We start from the raw sequence: 20,979 nt of genomic DNA on the forward strand, positions 1-20,979 counted from the left end.
ATATATCTGCTATCTTCAGCTTTATATCCTGTTCGGAAAGTGCAGATTGTGTTAGAATTTTCACTTCCTCATTCTGAACTCTTAGAGAAGTCTTGGATTACACTGGGAGACAGCTGACAGGAGAAAAGGCGCACACACTCCTCCAGATAGGCAGAGACTTTCAGAGCTGTCCTGTGAGTAAAGCCGCTTTCTGCTAATCTATTTATAGCACCCTCCCAACACAAAATTCAGCCTGGTTTTATCTCGTGTAGGAGAACGTGTCAGAAGTTATCGTGCCGATAACAGAAGCAGGAGAAAGCCACATGACTTAGTGCTTTAGGGAGAGATAAGAAAACAATGCAGATATACATGCCCATCTCAAAATTCAAGAATCGGGTTTACATTCACTTGAGCATAAAATGTCAAAATCTTGCAAAAATACTAGTCAGACTGCTCCTTTACTCCCCTCCGATTTAGACTAATCAAGTTGGCTTTATCCCGAGCAGGGAGGGTCACGACAATACTACCAAAACTTTGAACTTACACCACTAACCTCCCATGCCAAACAGGCCATTTCTGATGCTCGATGCCGAAGAAGGCATTCGACAGAGTGGCCGGGGATTGGTGATTATATGGAGGCGGTGCTCCACTTACTTTATTGGGCTATAACCTCAAATGTGCGCATACATTCGAGAATTTTACCGTAACCCCACAGCATGTGTTTGTGTCAATGGCTAGAATGATCGCTCTCGCTCTACTGATCGCGGCGATACCTCACATGTGTGGTTTGACTGCCGTTTTCATATTTATTTTACTTGATTTTAATTTATTTTTACACTTTAAATAAAATAATTAATGGATCACTTTTATTCCTATTACAAGGAATGTAAACATCCCTTGTATTAGAAAAAAGCATGACAGGTCCTCTTAAATATGAGATCTGGGATCAAAGTCCTCAGATCTCATATTTGGACTTAAATGCAATTAACCTCTTCCCGACCGGCGCACGCTGATGTACGTCGGCAGAATGGCATGGACAGGCATATTGGCGTACATGTCTGTGCAATCTTAAATGGCGCCCTGCCATCGTGCCATGCTCGCGTGCTGGTCGGGACCCCTGTGAGTCCGGTCGCGGGTCCCGCAGACTCGGTCGCCGCGGGCATACCCGCGATCGTCTCACAGGGCGGCTGAACTGGGAGATGTCATAAACAGCATCTCCCTGTTCTGCCTAGCAACAAGTGACGCTGATCTCTGCTCCATGTGATTGGAACAGAGATCAGTGTTCACTAAAAGAAAGCCCAGCCCCCAACAGTTAGTAACACACCCCTAGGAACACATAACCCCTACACTGCCACCCACTGGTTAACCCCTTCACGGCCAGTGTCATTTACACAGGAATCACTGCATTTGTATAGCAGTGATTGCTGTATAAATGACAATGGTCCCAAAAATGTCCGATGTGTCCGCCATAATGTCGCAGTCACAAAAAAAAAAAAAAAAAAAAAAAAAAAAAAGGGATATTTTTTATAATAAAAAGCAAAAAAGAATGCGTTTTTTTCAAAATGGTCGCTCTATTTTTGTTTATAGCGCAAAAAATAAAAACCGCAGGGGTGATCAAATACCACCAAAAGAAAGCTCCATTTGTGGGAAAATTGTCAGTTAAAGCGACGCAGTGCCGAATCGCAAAAAGTGGTCTGGTCTTTGGCCAGCAAAATGGTCCAGGGCTGAAGTGGTTAAGAGGTATGGACGGAAGTGACGTTTTGATGTCGATTCTGCCCTCCTATGGTATAAAGACGAGTGGGGGCCATCTTAGCCTCACTCGTCTCCATATCCAGCATCGGTAGGACCCGATCGCCTCCGCCGCTACCGACGGCTCCGGTAAGCGGCGGAGGGCGCAGGAGAGCGGAACCCCTTCCGCCGCCGATAACGGTGATCTCCCGGCGAACCCGCCGTGGAGACCACCGTTATCGTACACAGGACCACCTCCTGTAAAGAGGGATACCTCGGTTGTGGCAGCAGCTGCTGCCGTTACCAAGATAGCCCGCTTCAAAAAAACAAACATATTTACATGAGGTGGTCCTTAAGTGGATAATCAGAGTGAAGTTTCCTGTTGATTAGTTTGTGTCTGAGGTTGGGTGGTTGTCTGAAAGGCAATAACGGGGGTTGTTGGAATATTCCTTTTAGAGTTTCATCCTCTGTTACAATGGGTTGTAAATCTTTGATTATCTTTTTGATCCCTTCTAGTGCTGGGTTGTATGTGGTGACTAGAGGTACTCTTATTTGTTTTTTTTTTCTGTGTATTGAGATTTTCTCCTTGGGTTCAAGGCTGTGTTTATGCTGTTGATGGTTTTGTCTTTGTAACCTTTATTATGGAAAGAGTCTGCCAGTGTTCTGAGATGTTTATCTCTGTCTTCTGTGTCTTAACAAATTCGGTGGTATCTGATGGCCTGGCTGTGTATGATGGCCCGTTTAGTGTGTTGGGGGTGAAAACTGGAACCGAGAAGATAGCTGCATCGGTCAGTCGGTTTTCTGTATATCGACGTGTGAAGCTTGTGATCCCTAATGTATACAGTAGTGTCTAGGAAATTGACGCGTGTTTGAATAATCCATTTTTAGTTTGATAGATTGGTGAAAAATGTTGATCAATAAGAATCGGTTTAGATTTTCTCCACCTTCAGTCCATATCACGAAGATATCATCAATATAACGATAATATCTGTATGGCTTTTGTTGTATGCTGTTCAGGAATTTGTCCTCCAGGTCAGCCATAAATAAGTTTACATATTGGGGTGCCATTTTGCTTCCCATAGCAGTACCCATACACTGGAGATAGATGTCATTATTAAAAGTGAAGTAGTTGTGTGTAAGAATGAATTAGATGAGCTGTGTCACATCCTCAGCAGTGTATTTGTGGTTTGGTGAGGATAAGAATCTGACATGCTGCCAACCCATCCTTGTGAGGGATGTTACTGTACAGAGATTCTACATCCATGGTGATTAGAAGTGTATTTGGTGGCAATTGTATATTGTTAAGCGTGTTCATAAAATCAGTGGTGTCTTGCAGGAAACTCGCAGTGTTCATGACTAAAGGCTTTAACATGTTTTCTACAAGGCCTTATATATGTTTGGTAAGTGTATTCATACACGGCTATTTTTCCTCCTCGTGCTGACAGCGCGAGGAGAGAGAAAAACAAGCCGATCACCGGCGGCCGTGATCGGGACATCAGTCCCGATCACGGCCAGTGTATCAGTGCCCACCCACCCCCTGCCAGTAACCCCCAGAGAATTAAAAAAGTGCCACCCAGCAGTGCCACCCATCAGTGCCCACAGTGCCACCCATCAGTGCAATCTGCCTCAACAACATTGCTGCACCTCAGTGCCACATATCCGTGCCCATCAGTGTTATCTACCAGTGCCAACAGTGCCGCCCATCAGTGCCGCCTATCAGTGCCCATCGGTGCCACCTTATCTGTGCCTATTAGTGTCACCTTAACTGTGCTCATCAGTGCCGCCCATCAGTGCCGCCCATCAGTGCCGCCCATCAGTGCCGCCCATCAGTGCCGCCCATCAGTGCCGCCCATCAGTGCCGCCCATCAGTGCCGCCCATCAGTGCCGCCCATCAGTGCATTTCAATGAAGGAGATAAATTACCTGTTTGCAAAATTTTATAACAAACTATTAAACATGATTTTTTTTGCATCTTTTTTTGTTTGTTTAGCAAAAAATAAAACTCCCAGCTGTAATTAAATACCACCAAAAGAAAGCTCTATTTGTGGGAAAAAAAAATGATAAAAATTTCATTTGGGTACAGTGTTGTATGGCCGCGCAATTGTCATTCAAAGTGCATCAGCGCTGAAAGCTGAAAATTGGTCTGGGCAGGATGGGGGTTTAAGTGCCCAGTAAGCAAGTGGTTAATAAAACTACCTCAACGGTTTCACACTATGAGGAATCCGTCCTCTCTTTTTTCTTATCTATACTGCTGGTGACATTCCGTTTTGAAGCTACGTCCTACGCGGACGAGGATTAGGTAGGCACGCATATTACATGGCTGTGTTAATTCTACAGTTGATTGTATGTGTAATGTGTGCAATGTATACACCTGATCTGAAAATTGGACAAAAAAAAAAATGCGATCATACCATAATCCAATCGTTAGTACAGAGCTTTCACGACAGTTCATCTGATATTATCCATTAAGCATGAAAATTCTTCTCGTATGATACCAGATAGTACGATTTTTTTTTATTGTCGTACGAGAATTTTCGTAAACTCTCCATTTTTGATGCGACTAGCATGCAAAAAAAAAAAAAAGTCAAACTTTCGTCCGATTTTTGGATCGCGAGTACGGGCCATTATCCACTTCAGCCCTGGAAGGATTTACCCCCTTCCTGACCAGAGCACTTTTTGCGATTCGGCACTGCGTCGCTTTAACCGACAATTCATGAGAGTGTCATGAGACGTGTCTCCCGAACAAAATTGGCATCCTTTTTTCCCCACAAAGAGCATTCTTTTGGTGGTGTTTGATCACCCCTGCGTTTTTTTTTTTTTTTTTTTTGCTCTATAAACAAAAAAAATAAAATAAAAAACAGCGACAATTTTTTACTTTTTGCTATAATAAATAGCCCCCAAAAATATATATTAAAAAAAAATAGTTTCCCTCAGTTTAGGCTGATATGTATTCCTTTTAGATATTTTTGGTAAAAAAAAAATCCCAATAAGCATTTATGGATTGGTTTGCGCAAAAGTTATAGCGTCTACAAAATAGGGGATAGTTTTATGGCATTTTTATTATTAATTTTTTTTTTTTTTACTAGTCATGGCGGCGATCTTTATTGTGACGGCGACGTTATGGCGGACACATTGGATAATTTTGATGCATTTTTGGGACCACTGGCATTAATACAGCGATCAAGTGGTCGGCAAGTGGTTAATCAAGTCAAACTAAGGCCTGGTTGACACTAGTGTGATGCCAGACATCGCATGTGATTTTCACTGCATTGCTGTTCAGAGCATATGCAATGTCTGTGCGATGTGATTTCAGCCAAATTGTACGGCTAAAATCGCATTCGCACCAAAATGGCACAGGACTTTTTTTTCGTTCGCACTGGAATTGTATAGCATGGGTGTTCATACCTATGCAATCCGATTCCTGCACCATTTCACAGTTCGCACTGCGATTTGATCAGGGGGTGTCATTAACTTTACATTGACACCCGCAGCGGTTTGCAGCGCTCTGCAGAACTGTATGTATATAAATTATTACATATTATCCAACAAGAACTATCCAAGGATCACAGTGTAACAAAAATGTACCGTATATACTCGAGTATAAGCCGAGATTTTCAGCCTCTTTTTTGAGGCTGAAAGTGCCCCCTCGGCTTATACTCGAGTCACCGCCGTCTGACTGCTCGATCAGCGTATCGAGCAGACAGACGGCGGACATTAAAATTCAAAAGCCGCGCCTCCTTCTCCGCCTCCGCCTGTGATAGGCGGAACACTGAATTTCCCAGCAGTCAGTGTTCCGCCTATCACGGACATCCGTTCATTCTCATACTACGGACGAGTATGAGAGGATGTCCGTGATAGGCGGAACACAGGCTGCTGGGAAATTCAGTGTTCCGCCTATCACAGGCGGAGGACGGAGGCGCGGCTTTTGAATTGTAGAATGGCCGCCGAGAAGAGCGGCGATCCATCGGCACGACACGGGACGGAGGAGGCACGGGACAGAGGAGGCACGGGACAGTGGAGGCACGGGACAGAGGAGGCACGGGACAGAGGAGGCACGGGACAGAGGCTTGGGACACAGGTAGGCTGGACACACACACAAGGCTGCACGGACACACACACACACACACACACGGATGGATGGATGGATACACACACACACACAGGGATGGATGGATGGATGAATACACACACACACACACACACACACACACACACAGGGATGGATGGATGGATGGATACACACACACACACACACACACACAGGGATGGATGGATGGATGAATACACACACACACACACACACACACACACACAGGGATGGATGGATGGATGGATACACACACAGGGATGGATGGACGGACACACACACAGGGATGGATGGATGGATGGACACACACACAGGGATGGATGGACGGACACACACACAGGGATGGACGGACACACAGGGATGGACAGCCATGTCTCACCCTCGGCTTATACACGAGTCAATACGTTTTCCAGTTTTTTGGGGGTAAATTGGGGGCCTCGGCTTATATTCGGGTCGGCCTATACTCGAGTATATACAGTAACCAAAGATGCCGCTGCTGGTGTGCGACTGGATGCAATCTGGCTAAGCCTGGTTTCACACAGACATTGCATGTGATTCACACATGCATTGCTGTGCAGATCACATGTGATGTGAATTCGGCCAGACAAACTGTATGGCTGAAATCGCATTGCTTCACGCCAAAATGGTGCAGCACCCATTTTTTTGGTCCATGCTGGAATCAGATCGCATAGGTGTTCACACCTATGCATTCCGATTCCTGTATCATTTCACAGTTCGCATTGTGATCCTCGAACTGATCTTGGGGTGTCGTTCGCTTTACAATGACACGCAGTGAAAGGAACCCGCAGTGAATTTGCGGGGTTCTCGTATTGAACTAGTGTAAACTAGTCCTAAACCTGCTAATGCATCTAACACTACCCTCTCACCAAATTGACAATGCTGCTGTCCAATGGTGCCTTTGCTGATCCTCCATCCACAGTGGAGGTACCCCAAGCCCTGGTTCACATTGGTGCATTTTGACATGCGATTCAAATCGCATGTCAAATTGGCAGAAATTGCACCGCCCCAATCCATGCGTCGCTGCATTAGCAGAGCCGCACTGATTTCAAAAAGTAGTGTCTGTACTACTTAACTAACACCGAGTGACACCACACCGATGTCTGTGAAATCGCCACCAAAATCAGGACTGGCACGCAGGAGTGAAATTGTGCGAGTTCAGCTGAACTCGCAAGGCTTCATTCCCACAGCTCAGTGTGAACCAGGGCTTAAACAAGTAGTGTGTTACTGGCTGAACGAAAAAACGTGACAAAAGGCATATAAAAGCTTTCTTTAGATCAAAAATGGGTAGGAATCTGCAACAAAGTTTGGTAAAATTCTTGCAGGGTACATGGATCACCCAGAAGGGAATTTTTTTTCCACCCCAACAAAAGTGGAGTTACTCTTTAAAGCTGAACTCAAAGCGGGGGTGGGGAGGATCAAGTAAAACTGCTTTGTACTCCCCAAAACAAATGAGTAGCTAATCCTTGCAGTGTGGGTGCAGTCTGACTGCAGGGGAGGGTTTTTGGGTTTCCTGGTGTTGGGCTTTGAAGCAATATTAAACCCAACGCCAAAAATGTAAAATATTGCAGCTTACCAATCCTTAAGGCTCGGTTCACACTGGTGCAATGTGAGAACCCGAGCGAATCCAGCAGATTCCCACATTGCACACGACTTGCAGGCAGTTCACACTGTCATATATGCCCCACTGCCTCTTTTCTCCCCTCCCCCCCATAACTAAACTTATCTGGCTCCATGTCACCTCTCCAGCACTGTCTCCATCTCCAGTGCTGTTCCCCTCACTACTGGCCCAAACTATTTAAACAGGAGCGACAGTCTTTTGTACAAAAATAAAAAAAGTCAAACACTGTAGCTGCTGAGATTTAATAAACAGAGACTTAAGCTGGGTTCACACTATTGTGAATTGGATGTGGGTTCCCAGCATCCAATTTGCAGTAGCAGGAGATGTTGAACGGCTCTCTATGGAGCCGGTTCACATATTTCCGCTGCGGCTCCAATGCAAATTTGCATAGGGGTCCTGTGCATCCTTTGGTCCATTTCAGGCCCGAATTCAGACAAAAATTCAGGTATAGAAATCAGACCTGAAACAGTGAACCCAGCGCTGTCATTACCCGGGCTGGTTCACTGCCAGTCATTGGGTCACCGATGCCTCCATCTTGCTTTTGGGAAGTTGACTGTGATTTCCCTGTTTCAAAGCCGGCTCCTCCTGGCTTATTCAGACTAGTCCCGGGACTTGTCCAGGAGGTTGTGGGCAGGAAGAACTTCTGCTCTTTTTGCCCCTATGCAAGTGGGAGCAGGTACCTGTCAGAAATAGATGCCCAGTCCAGGAGGGAAAAAAAACAAAACATAGAATTCAAATTCCCAAACCGCTGGATCAGCTGCAGGGACACCAACAGCTCAGAAACCCCGGAAGCAAGTAGAGAGGGGATACGGTGTTAGTTCACCTTTACATTTTTTTTTTTTTTTGCAATGGTGAAATAGCATTTAGCCTCCCCCCCTCCCCATTGGGCAGATTTGACACGTCAAAACGGTGCATAGTGCCGGCAACAGCGCTGCACAGATTCCCAAAAGTAGTTCCTGCACTACTTTTCATGACTTTGGAGGTGATTTCAATTAACATCTGTTCAGGAACACGCACAGATGTCTATGAAATCTCTCCTAAAGTTGGACTGAAATCGAGTTTAGCTGAACTTGCACAAGTTCAAACCAGCACTTCAGTGTGAACCTAAAAGTGGTAGCAAAGGCTGAGAGTTTTTTGGCTCCCACTGCTGTCAATCACAGCCAGTGAGGAAGGAGTGGGGCCAAGCTGTGCTCTGTGTGTCTTAGACACACAGAGTCAGCTCAGGAGGTAGCACACACACACACACACACACACACACACGTGCCCCCAGAGCAGGGGACCAGAGAAGAGGAGGATCGGGACTGCTCTGTGCAAAGCCATTGCACAGGCAGGGGACACCTGGCTCCTTATCACTACTCTTTTTTTTGTCTGCATCTCCCCCCCCCTTTTTGCTCTTATCCTCTATTTGTCCCCCTCCTTTTCTATCCACCACCTACTCCATGTACCTGGCTCAGCTATGGACACTATACCATTCAGGTATTTGATTAATACACACATCATTCTAGTCTCATCACCCCCTTGTGGCTTCCTGGTACATTGCTTTGCTATATATAGTGACCTGTTGGCATTAGGATCTTTATGGGAGACTATCAGTATTAAGCCCCTTTCACACATGCAGACCGTTCAGATCCGCCTGTCAGTTTTTTCAGGCGGATCTGATACAGCTCTATGGAGCGTCGGATGTTGGCACTGACATGTCCCTTGACATCCGATCCACTACGCAAAACGCAGATGGATAAATGTCCTATTTTCCATCTGTCTAGCGGATCGGATGAAAAAACGGACAGGCGTCTCGTAATCATCCAACCCCCCCCCCCCATAGGGGAGATCGGACTCTCTGACAGGTCCGCCCCTGCAGAGACGGACTTGTCATCTGCCGGTTCAGTATGGATCAACACAGTGATCCCCACTGAGCAAGTGGAGTAGTAAAAACTGACAGCCCCGTGTGAAAGGGGCCTAAAGTATTACTAAACTATGTTTTCTTCCTTATTTTTCTATTGGACTGTAAACTGGAACTTCTTGGAAAATAAAGGCATTACAAAAAAAAAAAAAACCATTGCAAAAAGCAACACGTTCTTTAAAACAAAAACACACAATTTGAAAGCTTTAGTGTCACTTAAAATCAGAAGGTCTCCCTGGACAACACAGAATGAAGTCATATGCTGGCTATAGTTTTTTTTTTTGATCAGCCAACTGAGATTATATATTCCCCCCCCCTCTCTCACAGATTCTCCCTTCTACACATTCAAAGCGGATGGGGGAATCCTCTCCACTATTGAGTTCTGACAGGCAAATTTCTCTGCTGTCTGAATGAACTGATCGGCACTGCAGCCGATTGGTTGCATGCACCGATCAAACACATTTTCTAACACTCCTGTTCGAGAGCAGTCGATCACTGAGTTGACTCCTCTCGAACAGGAATAGATGGATCAAAATTGGGCCAGTCTCAGCTGCACCAGCCAAAAACTTCCATCCATCTATGGCCATAAACAGCACAGGCTGGTTGGATTATGTGACAGGTGTCCTTGAGGTCACCGTTTGCATCAAAGGCTGATAGGAGGCAAACAATACATAGATCTCCTCTATTTCACCTTAGGAAACCTGAACAAATGCAGGGTAATAGGAGGTATGCAATTTTCACATGCTTTGCTTCCTTAAAATATAGGACTATCATCTCCATTAAGGAGCCTGCAGAAAGTGAATATCCCTCACAAGTAAAGTCTCCCAAATGAGCCCCAAATATGTAATACACACAGGTATAGCTCCTTTTCACAGAGGAAGCAAACACACCATAAGGGGGCGCCACTAACATAAGAAAGAATATCGACAAATAAAATAAAGTTTGCCGACTTTTGCCCCCTTTTATTGCCCCGAGAGGGCCCCGCACTGTACTGAGGTTGCGGGTCAGGCCCACCGCGCTAACCACCCGGGCTGTACTGTGGAGGTGGCCCCCATGCAGAGTCTGCTTCCAGAACGATGCCAGACACTGTGTTTGTGTTGTTAGTTCTCTAAACAAACGATAAAGCAGACGACCGGCTAACCTACACGCTGCTGTACGTAAATAAAAGGCCGCCATAGAGCAGGTGTCCTTACCTTTGGGTGGTCGGGCGGCCGCAGCAAGCGCGCTTCTCCCTATACAGGTGTATGCAGGCTCAGTGTGTGCATTTCCTGGTATTGCAGTGTCACTTAACCCTGTCACTGCCAACGGTCCCTCCCTCCACTCTCTGGGGCTTTCTGTCTCTGGGAAGGAAAGGTAAACAAGTCGAAAAACTTGCTTTTTTTTTAAAGAAGCACATGATTAGAGCTGGAGGCTTCAAAAAGGGTGGACTGCACCCCGAATCCACCCACATGTGTGAAAATGTCTCCCAGACAGACATAGGGGGGATTTTACTAAAAGAAAAGAGACCATTCATTTAGCAAAGTGATGGTCATTTCACCCCTATCTCTCTCACCATTAGATGTTTATTTCATATCATTACTTTTTTTGAAAGTGTAACTAAAGGCAAAACTTTTTTTTTTTTTTTTTCATATTGGATAGAGTAATGAAGGGTTATAACCCCTGTCAGATTTATTTTTTTTGCCATGGGGGGAAATTTACCTTCACTTACTATCCCATATCCAAAACAGGAAGTGGGAGAAAACGCCTTCAGAGTGAGAAAATCCCCTAATGAGTGGCGGCCGCTCATTAGGAGTGCCGCACCCCTAATCTCCATGCAGGGATTTCAATGGGGTTATTATTATTTTTTTTTTGAAGCATATGATTAGAGCCAGAGGCTCTAAGGCCCCTTTCACGCTGAGGCGCTTGTACACTGCCAGTAAAGCACTTTTGAAGAGCTTTTTAGGTGCTTTTGAATCGCTTTCCATTCATTTCAATGGAGGGGGGCATTTTTTCACCACTCTGCCAGCACACTGCCCCAGTGTGAAATCATTCATTGATTTTAATGAAAATATGTTTTCGTGAACCTTTCAGGTGCTTTTTTTTAGCATGAAAGTGCGTCAGTGTGAAAGGAGTCTAATTTACTTCATAAAAGGTGGGCTCGGGGAGCAGAGCACTGCACCCTGAGACCACCCACTTGTGTGAAAATAGCAAATTAATATTTGCTAATGTCTTCCTGCTTCATCCTCCTAGCCAATCAGGAAGCAGGTCCTGAGACCCGATTAGCCAGGGAGCCTTATGACTCCCTGGCCAATTGGGTCTCAGGACCCACCTCCTGCTTCAGCCAGGAGAAGAAGCAACAGCCCCGGCTCAGGTCTAGGTTTGCCGCCTGATATCTTTAAAACCAAACACATATTTATTACAAAGGCTTTGTGGCTGATTAAGGTGGTAATTAAACTCAGTTGGTGCCTTATCTGCATTAAATTAGCCTCAGAGCCTGCGTAATTAATATGTGTTCGGGTTTAAAGGGATGAGGTGGCAACCTTACGCGACTCTTCCCTCTGCCACCTCCTCCCCACATAAGGTAAGGCCAAGGATATGGAACAGGTGCATATAAGCTACTACCTCCTATGCAATGCCTGGTGAGCCCCAAGAACACAGCACTCAGGAGAGGAGTCAACAAGGACTATGATGAATGGTACGCCATTCCTACTGTGAAACACGGAGGTGGATAACTGATGTTTTGGGGATGTGTGAGCTACAAAGGCGCAGGAAATTGATGGCAAGATGAATGCAGTATGTTATCAAAAAATACTGGAGGAACATTTGCATTCATCAGCCAGGAAGCTGCGCATGGGACATACTTGGACATTCCAACATGACATAACAATGATCCAAAACACAAGGCCAAGTCAACCTGTCATTGGCTACAGAAGAATAAAGTGAAGGTTCTGGAGTGGCCATCTCAGTCTCCTGGCCTCAATATCATTGAGCCACTCGGGGGAGATCTCAAATATGCAGTTCATGCAAGACAGCCCAAGAAAAATGTAAACTAACGAGCACAACCGTTTGGGGTGTGTGTGGAGGTGATGGGGGGTGCTTTACAATTTTTTGTATTATTTTTACTTATTTTATGCAATTCCTTTTTTAACCACTTGCCGCCCGCCCTATAGGCAATTGACGGCTGCAAAGTGGTTGCATAATCCTGACCGGACGTCATATGACGTGATCAGGATTATGACCGGCTGCGCGCCCCCGGGGGCGCGCATCGTGGCGATCGTTGTTGCGGGGTGTCAGTCTGACACCCGGCAACTACGATCTCGGTAAAGAGTCTCCGATGGAGACTCTTTACCATGTGATCAGCCGTGTCCAATCACGGCTGATCACAGTGTAAATGGGAGGAGCCGGTGATCGGCTTTCCCTCACTCGCGTCTGTCAGGCGCGAGTAGAGGAGAGCCGATCGGCTGCTCCTCTGACAGGGGGGGTCTGTGCTGATCGATTATCAGCACAGCCCCCCCGAGGATGCCCACACTGGACCACCAGGGACGCCACCAGACCACCAGGGAAAAGGTAATCCTCCCTAGACCACCAGGGATGCCAGTCAGCACAATGGATGCCAATCAGTGCCCACAATGGGCATCACTGATTGGCATGCATTATTGTTTGGCACTGATTGGCATCCATTACTATAGTATAACACCAATGCCGCCTATGAGTGCCCACCTGTGCCGCCTATGAGTGCCCACCTGTGCCGCCTATCAGTGCCCACCTGTGCCGCCTATCCATGCCCACCCATGCCCATCTGTGCCACCTATCCATGCCCATCTGTGCCGCCTATCCATGCCCATCTGTACTGCCCATCCATGCCAATCCGTGCCAGCTATCAGTGCCAATTTATGCCACCTATCAGTGTCCATCCGTGTCGCCCATCAGTGCCGCCTATCAGTGCCACATATCAGTGTCCATCAATGCCACCTCATCAGTGCCACTTCATTGGTGCCAGATTGGTGCCCATCAGTGCCGCCTTATCAGTGCCCATCAGTGTAGCCCCATCAGTGCCCATCAGTGAAGGAGAAAACGTACTTATTTACAGTTTTGAAACTGAAACAAAAAAAAAATTTTTTTTTTCAAAATTTTCGGTATTTTTTTATTTGTAGCGCAAAAAATAAAAACCGTAGAGGTGATCAAATACCACCAAAAGAAAGCTCTATTTGTGGGAAAAAAATGATAAAAATTTCATTTGGGTACAGTGTAGCATGACCACGCAATTGTCATTCAAAGTGCGACAGCGCTGAAAGCTCAAAATTGGTCTGGGCAGGAAGGTGTTTAAGTGCCCGGTATTGAAGTGGTTAAAAAAACACTTTTATTTATTTTTTTACATTATTGCCATCAAAGTAGGGCTAACAGGTGCACACCATGGGAGCCACCGGCTGGAGCCCCATTTCAGAGCCAGTTAAGCCCTTCCCACTGCCTCCTTCCGGCCCTTTAAGAGGTTCTAAATGTTGGGAGGCAGTCATTCTGATAACACGATTGCTGTGATGGCTGTCACAGCAGCCATGTGTTCAGAAAGCTCCCAATTGCAAGTATGCATCAGGAGCTTTCCTGTACACACTGGTCTTTGGGCTGGGAGCGTGCAGGGTGTGCAATCTCAGCACAGAAAGATGTGAAAAAAGGGGGGATAGATATGGCGCTGCTCTTATTAAGAGGTAATCTGCAACCTCTAGATACTTGACGGGTGTGTATACTACAGGTGCAATTAATGCAAAAAATTACAAATAAAAAGTGCAGAAAATAGAAAATGTAAAGGATATCCTACTGTGTAAACTTCCTGATCGCTTATTTATAATGCATACTGTTAGAAGCTATGTGTATTCAAACAAAAATAAAATGAAAAAAAACAATAGAAAAGCGCTAGTTTTTCCTGTGTAAAATCTGTAATTCAAAGTAACATTTCTGTGCCAAAATTACAACATATATGACTGGTATATAGTATTGCTGTGAAACTGGTCCTTAAAGAGGAAGTAAACCCTGATGAGTTTACTTCCTCTTTGATTCCCTGCAAAGGTAAAGCATAATGGACTACTATGCATCGCATAGTAGTCCATTATGTGTCACTTACCTGACACAGGAGCCAGCGATGTCACCGATGTCCCCTGTAGTCCGGAGCATCCATCTTCTCGTGGGTCTCGCTGCTCCGCCGCTGTCATTCGACAAAACCGTGATGACGTCACTCCCACGCATGTGCACGGGAGCCACCACTCCACTCGCGGCATATAGCCATTGACAGCGGCGCGCTCAGTGCGCCTGCGCGCCGCTGTCTACGGCGCATGCGCCGTAGACAGCGGTGCCTGTGTTTTGGCAAATATCTCCTAAACCATTTAGGTTTAGGAGATATTTCTTGGACCTACAGGTAAGCCTTAATCTAGGCTTACCTGTAGGTCAAAGTGGTTTGTAAGGGTTTACAACCACTTTAAAACCATGGTGTATAGAAAAGGTCCAATAATCCTCATCATCTCCTCCCATATCCGCCTACAGGACTTCTCCCGAGCCTCACCCATCCTCTGGAACTTACTACCCCAATCTGTCAGACTGTCTCCAAATTTATCCACTTTTAGGCGATCCCTGAAAACGTTCCTCTTCAGAGAAGCCTATCCTGCCTCCATCTAACAACTTCACTATTGTCTCCATTAGCTCATCCCCCACAGCTATTACCCTTTTGTATAACTTGACCCTCCCTCCTAGATTGTAAGCTCTAATGAGCAGGGCTCTCTGATTCCCCTTGTCTTGAATTGTATTGTATTGTAATGTCTACCCCAATGTTGTAAAGCGCTGCGTAAACTGTCAGCGCTATATAAATCCTGTATAATAATAATAATAATAATAAACTGACAATGTGCTCCTTCAAATTGTTCTGTGCTTCTTAGAAAACAGTACCCATAAGAAACGCACTCACTGCTATTATTCACCCCACAAGGAGGTATTTTGCTTTCACAGTATAAGAGACTATGCAGCCCGTGGAGTAGGAAAACTTCCTGTCCTGTATCCTCCAAGTGCCTCCTTGTCTGTCATCACATCAAAGACAATTTTTTTTCTAGATTTACCTTAACCACTTCCCGACCAGCGCACGACGATGTACGTCGACAGAATGGCACGGGCAGGCATATTGGCGTACATGTACGTCCAATATTCGTTGCCGCCGTGCCATCGGGAGGGCGCCGCTTATTGCGATTTTTTTTACAAAAAATATGTAGAAGAATACGTATTGGCCTAAACTGAGGGAAAAAAATGTTTTTTTTATATATTTTTGGGGGATATTTATTATTACAAAAAGTAAAAAATAATGCGTTTTTTTCAAAATTATCGCTCTATTTTTGTTTATAGCGCAAAAAATAAAAACCGCAGGGGTGATCAAATACCACCAAAAGAAAGCTCTATTTGTGGGAAAAAAAGGACGTTAATTTTGTTTGGGAGCCACGTCGCACGACCGCGCAATTGTCAGTTAAAGCGACGCAGTGCCGAATCGCAAAAAGTGGTCTGGTCTTTGACCAGCAAATTGGTCCGGTCTGAAAGTGGTTAATGTAAATTTATTGATAGAGGCTGCAGCTCTTCACATATTTTACATTTTAATTTTCATTTGTACCATAAGCACAGGAGTCAAATCTTTCAGCACAGAAAGATGTTTCCATAGGGCCACATATATGTGGCCTCCCAGGTTAAAGCCCACCCACCGAGAGGCTGCATATATATATTATCCTGACTCCGATTGTTGTGAAGCGACTATCCCTTGTGAGACCTCTATGCCTGGCCTGTATAAGATATAATCACAGGACAATCCTCATCAGATAGTTTGAACTCACCAAATACCGATGCTTTTATTCTGAACATCAGGTTACAGCAGATGACAGGATACAAACAGATGAATAGGTTGTAGGAAAGATACGGTCAAAAGATGACATTGGCTGTAGCTTACAATGCATAATACATGTGCCCTGCTACATGTGGCTTGTTGCTGCTTCCATGAAACAGGAAGTACAGTCACAAGAAGAAGGGTGGAGTATTACATACAAAGGAAGTGTGTCATAACATAAGGGAAAAAGAACATAAGAAACATGTGCATTACCACAAAGGGTCACTAGATGGCAGCATGTGAACTAAATATAAAGGTCCATAGAAAATGGTTAAGGAACAATCTATATAAATTCTATGCCCCGTTGAGGCAGCACACTCCCCGTCTGGCATGGTAAAAGTCACTATATACATCAGAATGGTAGTTATGCAACTGCAACTAACAAACAGTGTAATTTGCTAGATGTTTTAAAGACCTGAAAGACATAAAAAGAACATGCATATAATGCAATAACAATAACTCTTAATTCAAGGCTTCAAGTTATGTCAACTAAAGTTCAAGACACTTTCTTTTTGAAGTCACGGGTAGGATCCAGCAAAGTAGGCAAACAAGTTCATGCTCCACAGGGCAAGAGCAAAATAAGTTCTGTGATAGGTCTGATGAAAGTCTTTACAGTCCCTTGAAACCTTCACCTCCACCTTGCGTACCTTACCGTCATAAATAGGAACGTTCTTTACAATAAGTCCCATGGGCCATTCAATTCTTTCAGCTTGCTAAGAGGAACAAGATCTCCAACTTGTATGTTAGGATTCAGCTGTTGCCATTTCCTACCTCCTTGCAGAGTAGAAAAATGCTCCATCTTCCAATGATTCCAGAAGCAGTTGGCGAGGTGTTGTACTCACTTCCACTGGTCATAGCACAGATTTCCTGTTTTACAGTTTCCAGGTGGAACAGCAACAGACCCAAGCTTTTGGGTAAGAAGAGTAGTTGGGATCTCTGGATCTTTGGACACTGGAACAAGTGGTCTTGAATTGATTATGGCAGATGCCTCTGCCAGGAAGGAATCTTGTGCGAAAGTCTTATGGAATTAAAGTCCATAAGCATAGTCCAATATTTTACGTGTGATGCCTATCATTCTCTCTCATGAGCTACCCATGTGGGAAGAATGAGGAGGATTGAAAACCCATGTACAGCCTTTTTCAGCTAAAAAAGTCTTGGATTGGCCTTGCATTTAGCTGTAACTCTCGACAGGCTCCAACAAAATAAGTTCCACAGTTTGATCTTAGTGTCTTCACTTGTCTTCTGATGGCTAGGAATCGTCTTAAAGCATTGCTGAAACTTGAGGCATCCATAGATTCTATTACTTCAATGTGTACTGCACGCACACTCATGCAAGCACTGCCCATCGTTTGCTATTTGCTTGGCCACCTCAGGTTCTGTGGGCTGTTAACCATCCATGGCCCAAAGATATCCAGACCAACATTAGTGAAAAGTGGGTCAGTAATTAACCTGTCAGCTGGCAAATCTAACATTTGTTGTTGCTGGTGTTTCTCTCACAGCTTGCTGCACTGAACACAGCTGTGCAGTGTAGCTGTGATCTGTCTTTTTGCTCCTATAATCCAAAGGCTTGCAGCTCTTATGGCACCCTCTGTGAAGTGTCTACCTTGGTGCCTAACCCCTTCATGGTACTGCCTTATGTGCAAAGTGGTGATGTGATGATGAGCAGGTATAATGAGAGAATGCTGTTCTTGCTTACTCAACTCAACCTTGTTTAAACATCCACCAACCCTTAACATACCATCATTGTCAATGAATGGATTCAAGTTGGCAATTGGACTGTTTTTTGCAATGTCCCCCTGATCATGGATACATTTAATTTCTGAGCCAAAGATACTCTGTTGTACACTGTGTATTATGATCAGTTCACCTTGAGCAATGTCTTTTGCAGAAAGAAGCTTTTGGCACACGTGCCAACCTTGACAGTGAGCATCTGTGGGCTTTGTGTGGAAGCAATCTGCAATATGAACTAACCTTGCAATAGTGCGTACAAGCCTTCTCCACTTGGATAAACGTTCAAAGCATTGACAGCCCAAGACGAGTCTTTGTTCAGTTCTGGTGACGAGGGTTTTAACTTCAGGACGAATCTCTGAAAGCTGGTCTTTTGGTAGTGTTCGTTGAAGTGAGTTGAATCTGGATAGAGCCTGTTCACGATTGGTTGGGAGTTTAACCCTTGCAGCACGAAGGGGTCATGGTGAAACCCAGCTGTTAGGCTCATCCTGGAAGCATTCCTTGTCCATTATTATGATGAACTCGATGTCTTCGCCTGATAAGGCTATTTTGTTGTCATCATTTGTAATACAAAACACTGTGATACCTAGGTTGTCATCGCAAAGGTTAGGAGTGACATCAGGTACTTAGATGATGTCAAGAGTCTTCTCTTTTACTTCATAAAGCGAGGGCACTGTTTGAAGTGGGATGCACGTCCGTTTCCTAACATGTACGTTTTGGAGGAGTGGATCTTGGATGACGTACGCATTCTATCCAAGCATACGTTGGCCACGATTACACAGCCTAGATAGAGTTTTTGTGAGTAAGGGGCATCATGAGGTCCATTGCACTTCTTGCGTACTTTGTGTACTCTGAGAATGTCTCTTCCTAGCAAGATCAAGATTTCAGCATTCATGTCCATTGTAGGAATTTCATTAACAAGGTACCTCAAATGAGGATGGTGATATGCAGCCTCTAGAGTAGTAATTTCTTCCCTTTCGTCTGGTATCTGGTCACACTCGAATAATGTTGGTAGGGGTATGCCCTCTCCCTTAATGATATGAGACTATGAACCCATCGGCCCTTTCGATCGAAGGTCTCTTCAGGACCAGAACAGGTTCTGAGAGTAATACCAAAGATCTGAAAGAATTTTGGCTTAACCAGGGATCTGTTGCTCTGTTCATCTATTATGGCATACATCTTAATAGCTTCCTCAGGTTGACCCTTTGGGTATATCTTGACTAAGGATATCTTAGCACAGCATTTGTGATCTAAGCCTTCTCCACAGACTTCTGTGCATGAAGAAGAAACGTTAACTGGAGCATGACCTTGTTGCTCCCCGCCATAACTTGAGACAGGGCTGGAGATAGGAGGTTGCTGTGAATTGTCTGAGGGTGGGCCCGGATGCATAGCTGTAGCATGTCTGTCATTACTGCATTCTGTGCACTTGATGACAACTTTACAGTGAGTCGTTAGCAAAATATCCATAACAAGCACAGCACCTGTAGCATATTCCACGTTTCTGAAGAATCTCCCTGCGCTCTTGCCCTAAGCCCACAACATTTCTTTAGAGGGTGAGGCTTCTTGTGAATAGGGCACTGACGATTAGGGTCTTTATCTCTGTCACCCGAATTGCTCTGGTGAGCAGGAGAGATTACGGGTGGTGAGATGTCTGTCCTTTTAACAGATATTGCTCTATTAATGTCTCTACATGTAGCTGCTATGATGAAGATCAGGATGATGATGAAGCAGGTAATTTGGGTTCACTGAAGCTGAAGCTGGGATCGTTTCTCATCCAGGCTTGATCACTGATGAACCTGCAAAAATATTCAAATGGAGGAAAGTATATGTTATAGTCTCTTTTATGTGACAGCAAAGGAATAATGTGTATGTGGAAATAAGAAAGTGAGTAAAGCCTTTGCGCTACTAATTCAAGGTGAAAAAGTGTATATGAAAGAAAAGAGAAAAAAAAAGGGGGGGGGGTGATATTACTCTTATAAAACGGTGCGTAAATATATATATATATAAAATATAAATATAAGAGAGAAAAAGAGAGGGGTAATAATCCTCTTATAAAACGGTGCATAAATATGTAAATAAGCAAAAAATGCACTTAACCAATATTTTCAAATAGACATTGTACGTGTAAATATGTAATAAAGTGCTAGTGCATTGCAGCTGGACCTAAATGATATTACACATAATACCACAATAACACTTATAAATATAGAATGGTCCTGCGCAACCCAAATGTTAATGAAAAGTGCTATGTGCTTAAAACCAAAATTAATATAAATGTAAAAAAAACAGGCACAAAAAAACAGTCACAAAAAATAGTCCCAAAATCTTGGTTCAATAGCATTAAATGCGTTCAAGGAATGGTGCAAAGAAAGCAGCAGGAAAAAATGTTCATATAAGCATGGTGAAACACTATGCTCCCAGAACTCTCACCTCAGAACTTTTAAAACAGGCACATCAAATATATCAGACAGCTTCCATTTTGTTCTTAGCCACCAGAGGATCTTCAATAATAAATGATTGGAATGCCATGTATATCCATGTTAGGCCACCAGAGGGCCAAACATCACTGTATTAATAGATAATGTCTGCGATGGCGATATCTGCTGATAGGTGCAGCTCAAAGAGGAAACATAGGGAGAGAAGAGGGGCTCTGATAGTGTAGTAATTTATTTAAAAAGTAGGTTCGATCAATTAAAAATAAGATAAGACTCTCACATTTAAAAACAATAACACAGCGCATAAAGAAAAATGGTGTACTGGCGTCTTCCGCCAGTCTTACTTCACTTCCGGTATCGCGTCACGACCACTCCCTACACGTTACGTCAATCACGTGACTGCCCTGAAGAAGTCACGTGATTGACGTAACGCGTAGGTAGTGGTCGTGACGCGATACCGGAAGTGAAGAAAGACTGGCGGAAGACGGCTTGCTCAAGTCTTGCCCATGCAGCAACAAGATCTGCATCCGGGTGGTCAACATGCACTCTTCTCAGTCTTTTAACATGATCTGCAGATTCTGGCCCCAGCCACTTTATAAGC

The 20,979-nt window shown here is 44.5% G+C and overlaps 1 protein-coding gene across 3 annotated transcripts in view; it reads right to left on the reverse strand.

Annotated features, from left to right (window-relative positions):
- The window catches only part of TJP3 (tight junction protein 3), a 566,967-nt gene extending 550,782 nt beyond the window's left edge, over positions 1-16,185 (reverse strand). Inside the window, exon 1 of one of the 3 annotated variants that reach the window (XM_077475676.1) lies at positions 16,166-16,185. The gene's annotated coding sequence lies outside the window, so the exon portion shown is untranslated. Of the gene's footprint in view, positions 1-10,525; positions 10,670-16,165 lie in introns of those variants that run through there. The other 2 variants (XM_077475677.1, XM_077475675.1) reach the window with 2 other exon arrangements.
- Positions 16,186-20,979: the final 4,794 nt, after the last annotated feature.

The sequence above is a fragment of the Lithobates pipiens genome, unplaced genomic scaffold, assembly GCF_037356315.1.
Source record: "Lithobates pipiens isolate NorthernLeopardFrog02 unplaced genomic scaffold, aLitPip1_a1.2 Scaffold_13, whole genome shotgun sequence".
Classification (NCBI taxonomy): domain Eukaryota; kingdom Metazoa; phylum Chordata; class Amphibia; order Anura; family Ranidae; genus Lithobates; species Lithobates pipiens.